General features: G+C 36.7%; 1 protein-coding gene across 1 annotated transcript in view; it reads left to right on the top strand.

The window, feature by feature from the left end:
* Positions 1–6,387: 6,387 nt before the first annotated feature.
* The window catches only part of LOC123872541 (cationic amino acid transporter 3), a 33,951-nt gene continuing 26,212 nt past the window's right edge, over positions 6,388–14,126 (top strand). The window contains exon 1 of the mRNA XM_045916865.1: positions 6,388–6,549. The gene's annotated coding sequence lies outside the window, so the exon portion shown is untranslated. The remainder of the gene's footprint in view (positions 6,550–14,126) is intronic.

The raw sequence follows: 14,126 nt of genomic DNA, 5'->3' as shown, positions 1-14,126 counted from the left end.
TCTATAGCGAATGGTGACGCAATGAGAACATAATAGAATAGAAACATTGTTTATAAAGAATATCGACTGTCTATGTATGAGATTATTATTAAATAACTACAACTTCGTTTCAGTATACAGAGATCTTTTATTACAGTAGCTTATGCTCCCGACTTCGTCCGCATGAGCTACATAAATTTCAAACCCCCATTTAACTCACTTTAGAGGTGGAATTTCGTAAAATCTTTTCTTAGTGGATACCAACGCTTTTCAAAGAATGCACCCTCCCATGTCTCTCGGGCCAGCGGTTTAGGCTGTGCGTTGATACCCGTATGTAAGTCAGTCAGTCAGGGGTTTGAATTTTATATCTTATGCAGATGCAGATAATAGATCACTGATACGTATAGGTATTCCGTAGATTTAAGATTTTTGGAAAATCCTTCAGGGCTCTCTCCGTCACTTACTCCATACAATCGTAGTTCCCATTTCATTTGAATATTAAGCAACCAAAGTCCATGAAATTTTGCAGACATAGTCTAGAAACTAATATCTGTGTCTGTGGTGTTTTAGATTTTTCTAAAAATATGTAGTTTTAAAATTACAGGGGCTCAAAGATTTGTATTTTTCTTTAAAAAAAGGCCCAACTTTGTGCTCGTTTTTCTAGACAACGAAGCAATTTAATGAAATTTGGAAAAACCACAGACCTAGAAAATTTAATGAATATTATGTAGTAAAAAAATTATCGTTATATATTTTATATTGTTATAATTATGTGGGAACTACGAAAACCAGAAATTACACCCAGAAATCTTGAAAATTTCGTGCTGTCTCGATTTGTGCAAGCGGGGTGGTGAAGTGCGGGGGACGACACGTGAAACTGACAGAAACTGACAGTCTAAACACACGGACCACATTTAGACTGCACCCAACTCCAAACTTGTCGATAGGTCTAACTAAATACACTGGTACATTTCAACTTGCGTTAGACGTATGCGTTACCTACTCAGACGTTGCCTGTAGATAAAAATATGTCTCATGTTTGCTGGCAATAGCGCATGCATCAAACCCTGCAAGTTGCAACTCTCTTGCAACCTATTCCTCACGCAATACGCACAGCTTTAATATTATAATTTTTGACAATGTATACTATATGTAATGCCATATCACAGGTCACTCTCTGATTTATTGCTAACAATTTACTTCCAAATGCAAAGAAATCTAAGTGTGTTGAATTCACACTGCCCAATACCAGGACCTTAAATGACATAAATTCATTGATAAATAATCATATGTTGAAAATAAAGGAGAACCCCGTGTTTCTCGGTATAATGTTAGATGCAAAGCTTCTATGGAACACCCACATATCAACACTAGATGGTAAACTCAGCTCTGCTGCTTACACTGTTAGAAAAATTCGACAGGTACTGACGTGGAAACTGCAAAAATTGTATATTTTGCCTATTTTCACAGTATTATGTCTTACGGACTCTTGCTATGAGATAAAGCGGTAGATATTGAGAAAAAAATGTATTACAGAAAAGGACAAGACGTGCAATTTATAATTTTGAAACCGCGCGCTGCCATACAATAAAAATATAAGGAAATAAGTACCTTATCTATTATCTTATAGTAGCTTCTAAATATATTTACAACTAGTTAATGCCCGCAACTTCGCTCGCGTGGATTTAGGTTTTTAAAAATCCCGATCCTTTCATTTCCCAGAACAAAAGTTGTCTCTCCGTAATAGCCCGTCCCCGGGATGCAACTTGTTTCTGTATCACGTAAGAATATTTAAACGGATGATCCTTTTCAAATCCCGAGGGATCACCAGGATTTAGGAATGCAATTTCTTACAGCGTCAGGGTTGAGGTCAACGACAAAGTGTTTACTTGGTATAGATACCTTCAATATCAATTAATAATCGACACTTTTTAAATCCCATTAGCTTTAGTAGTCAGGTCCCCTGCAACATCAGGATTGAGGAGTTGGAATCCAAATTTTTTATTGAACAATGTCGCAAACTTTCTTTATCGATTAAAAAAACTACCCAAAATTACGCAGTTAGGTTACCTGCCAAATTTCATGGTTTTGAGTCAACGGGAAGTACCCTAGAGGTTTTCTTGACACACACGACAGACAGAGAGATAGACAGCAAAGTGATCCTATAAGAGTTCCGTTTTTCATTTTGAGGTACGAAACCCTAGAAAACGTAGGAACGGCATTCCGAACCAGTGGTAAATTTTTCTGACCATCCAAAAACACTTTGAAGTTTACCTAAAAGTTTACAGGAATAAAAATTTATCATTGTATTCCATTCCATTTCATTCTATTCCATTCTGTTCAAAGATAAATAGATATTAAAAATATTTGTCACCGAAACAATAATTTACGATACATCAACCAATATCAATTTTACTGATGACAATCTGACTATTACCAAAGTGAACGACTACTATAATATCTATTATATACGACTAACATAATATGTATTATAAATTGTGTGCCGTTTGCATTCTCACTAGGTTCTCATTAAGTTTGTTTTATTTGGTTAAACTTTCTGGCATTTATATTGTTATGACGTTTAATTGGCAAACAGTCTGTTTATTGGCTGAAACTCAAAAATTCAGCCAATCACAACAAAGAAAATATTGTAATAATGATTGATGCAGCTTTCTGTAATTGAAAACAAAATATTTGACATTAACTTGAATGTGACAGTGTTTTCCGAATAGGGTTGCCAGAGGCCCCGTATTTTACTGGTTACCCCGTATTTCAGGATACAGAAACCTGTAATTATGAAAATAAAATACGGGGCAAATAAAACTAAATATTTTTAGGGTTCCGTAACTCAAAAGCAAAAAAGAACTCTTATAGGATCACTTCGTTGTCTGTCATTCTGTCAGTCTTTCCGTCTGTCCGTCTGTCCATCTATCCTTCTATCCGTCTGTCATGTGTTCATGAACAAATATTAGTATTTTCAATTTTCAAAGTAAGATAACTACATATATCAAGTGGGTTATCATATGAAAGGGCTTTACCTGTTCATTCTAAAACAGATTTTTATTTATTTTTATGCATATTTTTTTAATGCATAACAGTTTTTGATTTCTCGAGTAAAATGTCGGAAAAAATACCCGAATACGGAACCCTCGGTGCGTGGGTCTGACTCGCACTTGGCCGGTTTTTTACAAATTCAGCAGGAGCTGGCTGGCGAAATAAAACACTGACGTTATGTCCAGTAGAAAGAATATTTTCCTTTTGCGGCAATGCGTAGCCGAAACCCACTCGATATTGATCATGGTCGTAGCCAAGGCGGCGGGGCTTGGTTTGAGGATGTAAGCCTTTTTTTATACAAGTTAGCCCGTGACTTTAATCTTTTCTAGTGGTAAGTGATGATGCAGTCTTCTTGGCCGTTAGGGCCATACTAACCATATAACTAGCCATGACCGAAGCCTCCCACCAGACCAGAAATTTTGAAATGGCGACTGCGCCTGAGAAGCCGTCAAAAACCTAAGCCTAAAATAATACTTACATTATTTCTTGCATTTGCTTACCAATTTTTTTTTGGAAATATATCAAACATTTCGCGCTCACTTCACTCGCGCTTTGAATTTCTATTACTTGGTGTAAACCCCGCAATTTCGTTTGCATGAATTTAGATTTTTAAAAATTCCGTGGGGGATTTTCCGGGCTAAAAAGCTGCCTAAAAAAAATGTCTGGGATGCAAGTTACCTCTGAATAGTAAGTACCAAAATTTTGGTAAAGAAGATGGGCCGTGAAAGGGTAACAAATAGATAGGCAAATAGATATACTGTCGTATTCGTAATATTAGTATGGATAGGAAGCTTTAAAAATAAAATCTTGCTATGGCTACACTCTTTTCCCTTTCACTTTAATTTTTTCTGTATTGAACCAAAAACACTTACGATCACTGCGCTCGCGCTTTTTTATTGTTGTATTTTATCTCACTGTCAAATTGAAAGGCGAAATTCCACTAACCAGGTAATTAGCCCATAAAGTTGAGCGAATGTTTTTTTCCTCATGACAGGATTCAGTTCTGGCCCTAATAAAACCTCTCCCGCAATCGATTCCTGGCTACGGCCATAGTATTGATACTGTGAAGGTGGAATTACAAATTAAATGTAATTTTAAGTTGAAATGAAAATATTGTATGCATGAAATGTATAACATTTTGCTTTACAACACTAAGAGTTTTTAAAAGCTATTTAAATAAATAAATCTTTTATTTAAAACCACATTGCAAACACAGTTCACCAATCAAGACACGGCAACATACAGAGAAAAAATACAAAACTTACAAATAAACTGAAATATCTGAATAGGCTTTCCATGCATTTCAGAGAGAACCACCGCCTATTTCTTCAAATACTTCAAATTTTCAAATTTCTTCAAATCTAAACCCCGTATTTTTGATGGTGGTAGCCTGTAAATCAAAAAGAGCCAGGTGGCAACCCTACTTCGACCTAGACAGAATGAAAAATTGTTTTCATTACTCGGTATGCCTACTGCCATAGTGTGACAGAAAGTGTGACGGTAGTTGTGACCTCTGATTGGCCGACTCTCTTTCACTATTTGCTAAAATTGATGATTGCAACAACAATTTTTTCTTTTTTGTAATCGAAAACAGAACACGGACGTCAAACAGGTTGACTAATTGCAATCATTTCTGACCGGCTAACATTGTTCCGCTAGTGGCTCAAACTCACTGTCGCAGCAAGAACATGGTAAATTCAGCCAATCACAGCAATTTGAAATTTGGTTATCACAAATGTACCGATCTAGGAACCGAGAATGCACGAACCAGGGCAGATAGAGATAAGAACAATAATATCATACGTAGGAAATCGACGGGGGATCGTTGACAACGATAGCCTTCGTCAATATTCAAAATCCCACTCGCGTGAAGCCAGTTCTGATCAGCTAGTCACTGTACTTCGTCGTTGGTCAAGTGGTCTATGGATGACGAGGTTCTAGGTTAGATTCCCGGGCGGGCCAAAAATCATATCATCTATTAGTATCATTTCCAGCGCCCTGGAACACCTCCGCACACCCAGCGGCAAAGTAACTCAACAATAGGTAGTGGGTTTGTCTGTTAAAAAATTCTCAGTACTAGCCCGAAGTTGACGGCGTTTCACCCCCATACCTCTGAGAGCACGTAAAGCCGTCGGTCCTGCGCCTAATCTCTCTCCGGTCGTGTCGGATTTCCGTCCCATTAGAATATGAGATTGATCATTGAAGTGATAGTGTACCTTTGTAATTTGTTTGCGCACATACTTGTGAACTATAATATCTGTCGGTGGAAAGGATATTATTACTACGTTCTCTTATTGGGAATAACCTAGACTGGAAATAACCTGCTTTTATATTTTGTTTTTGGTAAAGTTAGGTACCTACCTACGTACTTCTCATTTCGAAATGGGTTTTCCGTTTTCCTTATGCACTTATATTGGATATTTTTTTTCAGTGATCGATGCCTAGATTCACTAGGTACTTTATGTAGGTAACCTTTAATTTGCACCACGAAATACTTGATAGTAACTACCTTCCAAGTAGGTACCTACCTGTTAGTATAATAATCTGGATATCTACTAGATGTAGATATTTATGATCTGAAACGGGCGGGCGTACTGAAAAATTGCATTCAAAGATTTTTAAGGCTCCGGTATAGGGAAAGGATAGGAAATAAAAAAAATCGTAAATAAATCCGTCAAACAATTTTCAATGCAGTTTATTATCTAGCTACGCCAATCAACCTTTCTAGCCTTCAAGTTTCAACATCAATCGATAAGATTCAGTACATCGATGTACTTACCTACTAGTAATAGTACTTCTTACAAATCTAGAAGTGTGTCTGTCTGTTTGCTAGCTTTTCACGGCCCAACCGTTCAACTGATTTGGACTAAATGATAAAGTTAAAGACTATATGAATGAATGAAATAATGATTTATTCAATAAAATGTAGGTACAATATGTTGAAATAATGTCTGATGAGACGTCTTATACATTTAACCTGTAACTGGTGTTTGAATATTACTTTAATTTATGTATATAGAGTTAGCTTACATCCCTGGGACGGACGTAAGCTACTTTTTGTCCCGGAAAATCAAATAGTTCTCACGGGATTTAAAATCTATATCCACGTCAATGAAGTCGCGGGCATTATCTGTTTGATACTGAATAACTCGCATCCCGGATATGATTATAGCCTACTTTTTATCCCGGAAAATCAAAGAGTTTCCACAGCATTTTCAAAGAAAACCTTAAACCACACGGACGAAGTCGCAAGCACATCCAGTAGGTAATGAAAAACCAAAATTCAGTCTTTGGCAGGTTGGTACAGAAAATTGGTTTCGTAGTACCTATACCTACCTGTTAGTAACTTACTTGCATGCGCGCGCGCCGGTCGCGGTTCGATCAAGACAAAGATGGCCGCACGCGTGTAACCGATTTGAAAATCGAATTTCCATTTTTTATTTAAGTTTAAGTTTGACAAAGGAATTTGTGTGTTTGTGGATTAAAATTGTGTGTGGATTTTTACCGAAAAGAAAAGTAAGTTTTATGAATTCTTTAAGTTTTTTATTTCAGATCAATTTGAATTGAAAATTACTTAAACCTACTTACTATCAAAGATATCATCTAAACCACTTTAATGAGGCAAGGTGCCCAGAACGTTGGCTGCGTTATTGTGGAATGGCCAGACTAATGCCAAACTAACTCCCAGTCCTCCGGTCAACCTGGACTCCGTGGGACAGGATGACAGGTCTTTAAAAAGGATCTAGCATCCTCGCCCCACGAACCTATTCCACCCCAAAAGGCACAATAACATGTTTTTTTTTTTTAGAATATTAGCCATACTAATCATGACTACAGGAATGGGTAGGTACGACAAATAGTGCAACGGGTGGGGCTTGAACCACCGACCTTTCGGAATTCAGTCCGCTCCTCAACCGTTGAGCTATCGAGGCTCTAAATTTATTTTCATATTCGGAATATAGCCTAATCAAATTACTTACAAAACATGCCCGCGTGGAATGATGCCAAGAACACTGGCTGCATTTCCGTGCTGGACAGCTAAGCTGATCCTTTGAGCAAAAATGAGAACGCTGGATTCAGTAGAAAGCTTCTTAGGTCCTGTTTAGATATAGGTAGGTATTTTTTTTTTTTTTTAATTTTCGTCATCGTAGTAGTTACGTAGATAAATAATTACGTAGTGGACTTTTGAAAAATGTTACGGAATTCAAATTCTGAACGATTTTTTTATAGGTATCCTTTTGTATAGATAAGTCTGTTTTTCTTCAGAAATGAAAATTGTGAATTTTTGGATAATAGTATGTAAATATCTATTTAATTGTTATAAAATATTTATGTACCTTACCTACCTTACCTAGGAATTATTAATTACTAGGTAATAGTAATTAGTAATTAAGTACCTACCTAGTAATAATAAATTAAATACAAGTATTTAGTAGATAGATGGAGCCCTAAGTAGTTCGGTACCTAAGGAGCTAAGTATAACAAGTTAGTCGTTTAATATGAACTTAACCCTTTGAAATGCTTTAATGACTGTAGCATTTAGGTAGTAGTCAGGTTTGATAAGAGTGGGTAATAAACATTATATAGATATACCTACTTACTCGTAAATTGCATGTACCTATTTAACACACAGCAGGTAGTTAGGTATTGAATAGTTAGATAAACACAACTTTGTAGCTACATGATAGCCGGTCAAGACTCGAGAGCCTGTTGTTTTATCTTTCAGGGACTAAAAACTGTCCTGAACAAATCCACAACAATCAAGATAACAACATTGATTTAAGACAAACTATCTATCTATCGTTTCTTGAATCAACGTAATCAATCTTCTAAGAAATGTTCGAATATTCTGGAAATTACCTATCATTCTCTTTAGGGTCCCATACCCCAAAGGTGCCGATATTACCATCTATTACCAATCTTCTAAGAAATGTTCGAATATTCTGGAAATTACCTATCTTTCTTTTTAGGGCTCCATACCCCAAAGGTGCCAATATTACCATCTATTACTAAACTCCGCTGTCCGTTCGTCTGTCTGTCAGAGGGATGTATCTCGAAAGTTGATTACAGAATGTGTATGTATGTATAAGTATACACATTCTGTGAGAATTTCAGCTCTCTACTTATTATGGTTCATGAGATAGGTACAGCCCGCTGGCAGACAGACGGACGGAAGGATTGACGGAGGCTTAGTAATAGAGTGCCGTTAGCACTCTTCGGTTACGGAACCCTGAAAATTACCCAAATAAGGAAACTGGGCATTAAAAACTACCGCTTCAGCGAGATGTAGTAAAAAACGGTTTTTGTTCATTACAGGATGTTTTCAAAACAAGATTTCTCGAACCGGTTGTTTGTGACTCGTGCACTTTTACAATACTGCTGTGTAGTGAGATTTCGTGTATGTATGTTTGTGTTTTAAAAAATCGTGAAAATCATGTTTTAACCCAAGGACTAAGATTCGAATAATGTCAGAAGCACGAGGCGGTATCACTGAATGAAGTTCCCGCTTTCTTTTGTATTTCCAAACTAATATTATAAATGCGAAAGTGTGTCTGTCTGTCTGCTAGCATTTTACGGCCCAACAGTTTAACTGATTCAGAGTTGCTTACATCCCGGGGACGGAAATTGGCTACTTTTTGTCCCGAAAAATGAAAGAGTTCCCACGTGATTTTTAAAAACCTAAATCCACGCAGACGAAGTCGGGTACATCATGTAATTGTCACATAAAGCATAAAGCGACCAGGAAACTAGTAGGTAACCGGACGCTGAATTCCGCTAGCGAATTGAGCGCGAGTTTTTTCCTGAATTTGGCAGGGAAAGCTGAAACTACCTATGCATTCTAGTCTAACCAAAAGTGAAAGAGTGTACAAATCAAAGGTGATTGCCACACTGTAGCTGTCAAGTTTTTATGCTAGCTAGACCAACAGTATCTGTAGGTCTTAAACAGATTATAACTTTATCTCTAAGAAGGGGTTAACCTTAGACACCTTCCCATAAAAATAATTATATTTTTAAAAGCGACAAAAACGAACTTATTTAACTAGTGACCCGCCCCGGCTCCGCACGGGGAGCTTATTAAAAAAGCAGGGATCTCTAATATTTTTGAAAATTAAATATAGCCCATGTCACTCGGGAATTAATGTAGATTTCTACCGGTAAAAGAATTTACAAAATCGATTCAGTAGGCCCAGAGATTAAACTTCCTACAAAGAAACTTAGAAATCTTTACCTCCTTATAATATTAATACAGATATCAAGTGCATTATTTTGCTTATTAAACTTGCTCGCCTTGGATAACAAAAATGTCGCAACATAGTTAAGTAATTTATAACTAGAAGTAAATAGGTACCACTGCATAACGTTGCCTATCTATCTATTAAAGTTTTTAATAGCTAGATAGGCAAGTGCGAGCCGGAGTCGCACACAGGGTTCCGTACCACCGTATAGGAAATAATACTTTTTTACAAGTAGGTAGCGACCTGTAGTATATTAAATATACTACAGGTATAAAAATTTTGTATACTAGGAACTGGCAGTATAAATTATGTATACTTTATAGTATGAACCTATATGCGACTTTATAGCATATTAAGACTTCATAGTTGCAACCTGTTGGCTATTTTGTATACCTTTTCAATAAAACAAAATACCAACAGCAATAATTAGCGCAAGGAAATCAAACATTAGCAAATAAAGTGTGTTACTTTTCCTAGGACTGCTTAGCATAACAACTTTCTATCTGCCAGTAAACTTGGTCTCAGGATATATTTTGCTCGTTTAGGATATGAGTCATGACTGACCGTTTTAAACCTGAGAGTTTACATATTACTAGAAACTCGCTGGCGCGGAAAGGCGAGCAAGGTGGGAGCTCCCCAATTCAATTCTTGAGCAATTGGGGAGTTTTTAATTTCTAAACTTTCTTTGGCTGGCTATCCTTAACACAGATATAAAAAATCTAGCTAGGATAGCCAGTCCTTGATCTTGCAACACTCAAAATTGTATTAATAAAAACTAAGTTATCTTACTAATTGTATATGCTTACAGTTCACTTTGTTGTTGTGACCTACATAAAAACATTAGGTATTTAATAAAAAAAAATAAAAAAAAACTTTCTATGATCTGGTCTTTGCGAAGCTTCTACTGTGGCTAGTTACCACCCGTCCTGTACTATGTAGAAACTATGGGTAAAACTGCCACATCTCTTCCAGGTTAACCCGCTTCCATCTTAGTCTGCATCATCACTTACCACCAAGTGAGAACGCAATCAAGAGCCTTGTAGTATACTTAAATAAAAAATTAAACTGTGGTAAAGTCAAGTGTAGGTAAAGCAGTTAAGACATTTTGTGTGTTTAAAACCGCCATATTTTTTTAGTGGAAACTGGCCAGTAGGTACCTACTTGATTACTTTTGTAATTTATTTTTAACAGACATCATTTGTTTATACATTACAGTGAACGGATCTTAGATTCGTGGGAATTTTTCGTCAATTTTACAATCACAGAAAATATTATTGTCTATTGTTTCGTGTAGTAGGCATGGACTAAAGTCTAGAACTGCGTCTAAATATCTAGATTTAGCAATTATTTTTTTCATGAACAGATTTATGAAGACTAGATAAACTGAAAGAACTAGTAGAAAAAAGCTACTAACAGCCTGCGATAGTGCAATGTCCAGAAAATAGCTAACCTACGTTGGGAAAAATGCGTATGAATTAGTAGTACATATTGATATTATTTACTTGCCTATTTCTTGTGACATATAAACAAACCTTGTAAACTATATAGGTGTAGGTATTCGTACATAAATTGTATCGCGATAGCAACTAAGTACCTAGGTACCTAGGAAGGGAAGGTGAACCAGTTTTATGAAACGTATACTATTTAAACAATTTATCTCATGTAACTTCACGTGTTCAATTAAAAATATAAGGTTCAATTGGCTAGAGAAAAAACCGGACATGTACGAGTTGATCTCGCGTGGAGAGGGTTCCATACGATGAATTTAATATGTGGCATACTGTCTATTAAAGTATTCTAACTAGATTCTTAATATAATCTAGTTAACTAGTTGTTAATTGCTGCCAACATTAAATACCACGTGTAGGTATCATGTAAGCATTGAAACTTAATGATCATTATTCAATTATTGAGACTCTTGAAATAATTCTATAAGCGATATAATTCTCGCATTTGACAATTATACTTAGAATATACCAGGGGAGCCCAAGCAGGAATTTTGGGGCTTACTCGAGAGCGTTAGAGGCAAGGTAAGTTAATTACATGCAGAAAAGTGTACAATTCAATAATCTGACAATTTGAGCGTGACATAAGGAAATGGGAGAATCACGAAGTTCCAAAAATCAGCGATGACTTTTGGTCGCGTCCATATCGTCAGTCTTTTGAATAGTAAAAGTAAAAACCTTGTAGGTCCTGTTGGCACACTTCTATTACGGAACCCTAAAGAATAAGAAGCGTGTGTTGGTATTTTAGTTTTTGAACTAGGTATTGTCTTGACAGTACCTACCTAGGTGTTAATAGGAAAATACGCTTCCCTCTGGCCAACGCCCGCCGAGCTATTCCTGTCGAGAGGAAATTGTCCCACTTCCCATCTGCAATCCCATCTGACCATAACATCCTCAACAGACTAACAGACTGACAATTACCATGATAACACCGATATCGTCTTACACATGACTAATAAAGTATATCTAACGTTAGTGACCTACGATTACCTATGAGAAAACCTGGAAAGTGGAGGATATCAATCCGAATTCATTGAGAAGAAATTACTTTTTGAGGAAATTTCCAAAATGGAGTTAATCGTGGACCCAAAAGCTACCTTGGGCAAAAAATTATAGTTTGGCCATCCAAAGGGGTAACGCTGCCAGCATCTTGGGTACAATGCCTCACTGCGATGATCTCGATGAGATTTTAGATTTAACTTAATATTGTTTTTAGTTTTAATTTAACTTAGATAACCAAATTTCATGATTCTAGGTCAACGGGAAGTACCCTATAGGTTTTCTTGACATACACAACAGACGGACAGACGGACGGACAGACAACAAAGTGATCAGGGTTCCGTTCTTCCTTTTGAAGTACAGGACCCTAAAAGTACTCATTTATTACCAATTAGTATTTTAGAGGATCAAATTATATTAGGTATCTCATTAAATATCACTTGCATAACCGGTGTAGGAAAACTATGTGAACGGAACGGAAACCTGCATGCCTGAGAGTTCGCTAATGTTCTGGTGTGTCAAGTTTGCGAACTTGGCCAGCGTGATAGACTATGGCCAAAACTCCTTCTCATTTTGAGATGAGATGTGCTCAGTAGTGAGCTGGTGATAGGTTAATCATGATGATGCTTATGGTTTTTTTATGGACGTCCGCAAAATAATGCCTGCTTCTAAGATACGAAATTTAACTGGTTCCCAAAATAGAAGTAAAAATCAAAAGGCCCAAGACCGGAATAACAGTAGCTATTCGCAGATATTCTAGACGTGTCTGAACTCTGAAGTGAAAGTCTGAATGGATGTAAGTATATAATCGATCCAAAGGCAATGATTTATACTTACTTTAAAATTTGTTCGGCCTGTGCAATAAACATGTTCTGTCGGAGAAAATCTTAATACCTAAGACGTTAAATCAGTGGTCCTAAGGTGGAACGCACACCTGCAGAGTGGAGTGGAGCGGAGTCGCAGCGCCTTTTTTTGTTGGCCAATAATAGGAGTGCATTGTTTTCAGGGTTCAAGTACCTATGTATTTTATGTATTTTTTATTCCACTATAACTTTTAATTATGTCTGAACAGATTTAGATGTATTGGGTATCGTTAGATTTCTTATAATTATATCAATCCGTTAAAAATTTAGCTGCCTGCTGCTTGCTGTGCGTTTTTCAAATAAGTACAATTTTTTAGTTTTCTTGTCACTGTCAGGGTATTCGACAAAGACTCGATTCAACTCGACTCCACTCCACTATATTCGCCTCTGCCATGAGCACTTCTTACTTTATATCATAAAGATATTCCTTTTGGTTTGTTTACATCAATATTATGTAATAAAAAATAATCGATTTCGCGAATGTGGCAATGCCATCGCCATCTTGGGTGTTTCAGTGTTGAGCAGATCCGGTCCTTCACCAAAAATAACATTTATTGCCATCTTTATCACTTTGACCTTATAATGGTTGTTCTTGTAAAGATTAACCAACATTTTTTTCCTTTTAAGCTTTTTATTTATGAGTTTCAATGAATTATAACTCTGTTTTTTACTCTTTTTATTTCTTTTTACCTTGTGTTATTTTATTTTACTAAGGTGACCTCCGTGATAGCTTTAATAGTTGATCCACCCGGTTTTGCTCGAGTGGAATTTAAAAACATTGGTGAGGGGTGGAATTCCCAAATTTTTGCCCGAAATACCAATTTTCACCTGTCACAGTGTGACTCGTGTCACAGTGTGACTCGTGTCACAGTGTGACTCGTTGGGAGTTCATCGAATTTTTCCCCATGATGGATTTTTGTAAACCCCCTTGAGGTAGAATTTTTGATTAGCTGTGCAGCAAAAATAAAATACTTATTACTTGGGCAGCGCAGCGTGGTGGGCTATGGCCAAATTGTGCTCATTTTGAGAGGAGACCTCTACCCAGTAAAGCCGGCGAGGAGTTGATCATGATGATGATTCTAGTAAATTAGAACGTTCGTCGCTTCGATTGTGTTAAGTATTAATGCTGCATCAGCGTTTACCTACATAATAGCATGCTGCCACTGCATTTTATTATCTACCTACTTGCAATTTGAATTTACCGAAGGTCCGGTGAGTAGGTGGACTACTTACATACTAATATATAAAAGGAAAAGAAATAAATAACGAGAATAAAAGGAAAAGGTGACTGACTGACTGACTGACTGATCTATTGACGCACAGCTCAATTCACTGGAGGGATCGCGCTATTTGGCATGCAGAATGCAGATAGCTAAGTATTATGAGTTATGACGTATAGACATCCAATAAGAAATGTTTCCTAATTTAACCCCGGGGATAAAACAGAAGTTTCGAAGTCGCGGGCGTAAGTCTAGTTATTTTATATGTGA

The sequence above is a fragment of the Maniola jurtina genome, chromosome 15 (assembly GCF_905333055.1).
Source record: "Maniola jurtina chromosome 15, ilManJurt1.1, whole genome shotgun sequence".
NCBI classification, from domain to species: domain Eukaryota; kingdom Metazoa; phylum Arthropoda; class Insecta; order Lepidoptera; family Nymphalidae; genus Maniola; species Maniola jurtina.
The sequence above is the reverse complement of the archived record's forward strand: the minus strand, read 5'-3'. Positions and strand labels throughout refer to the sequence as shown.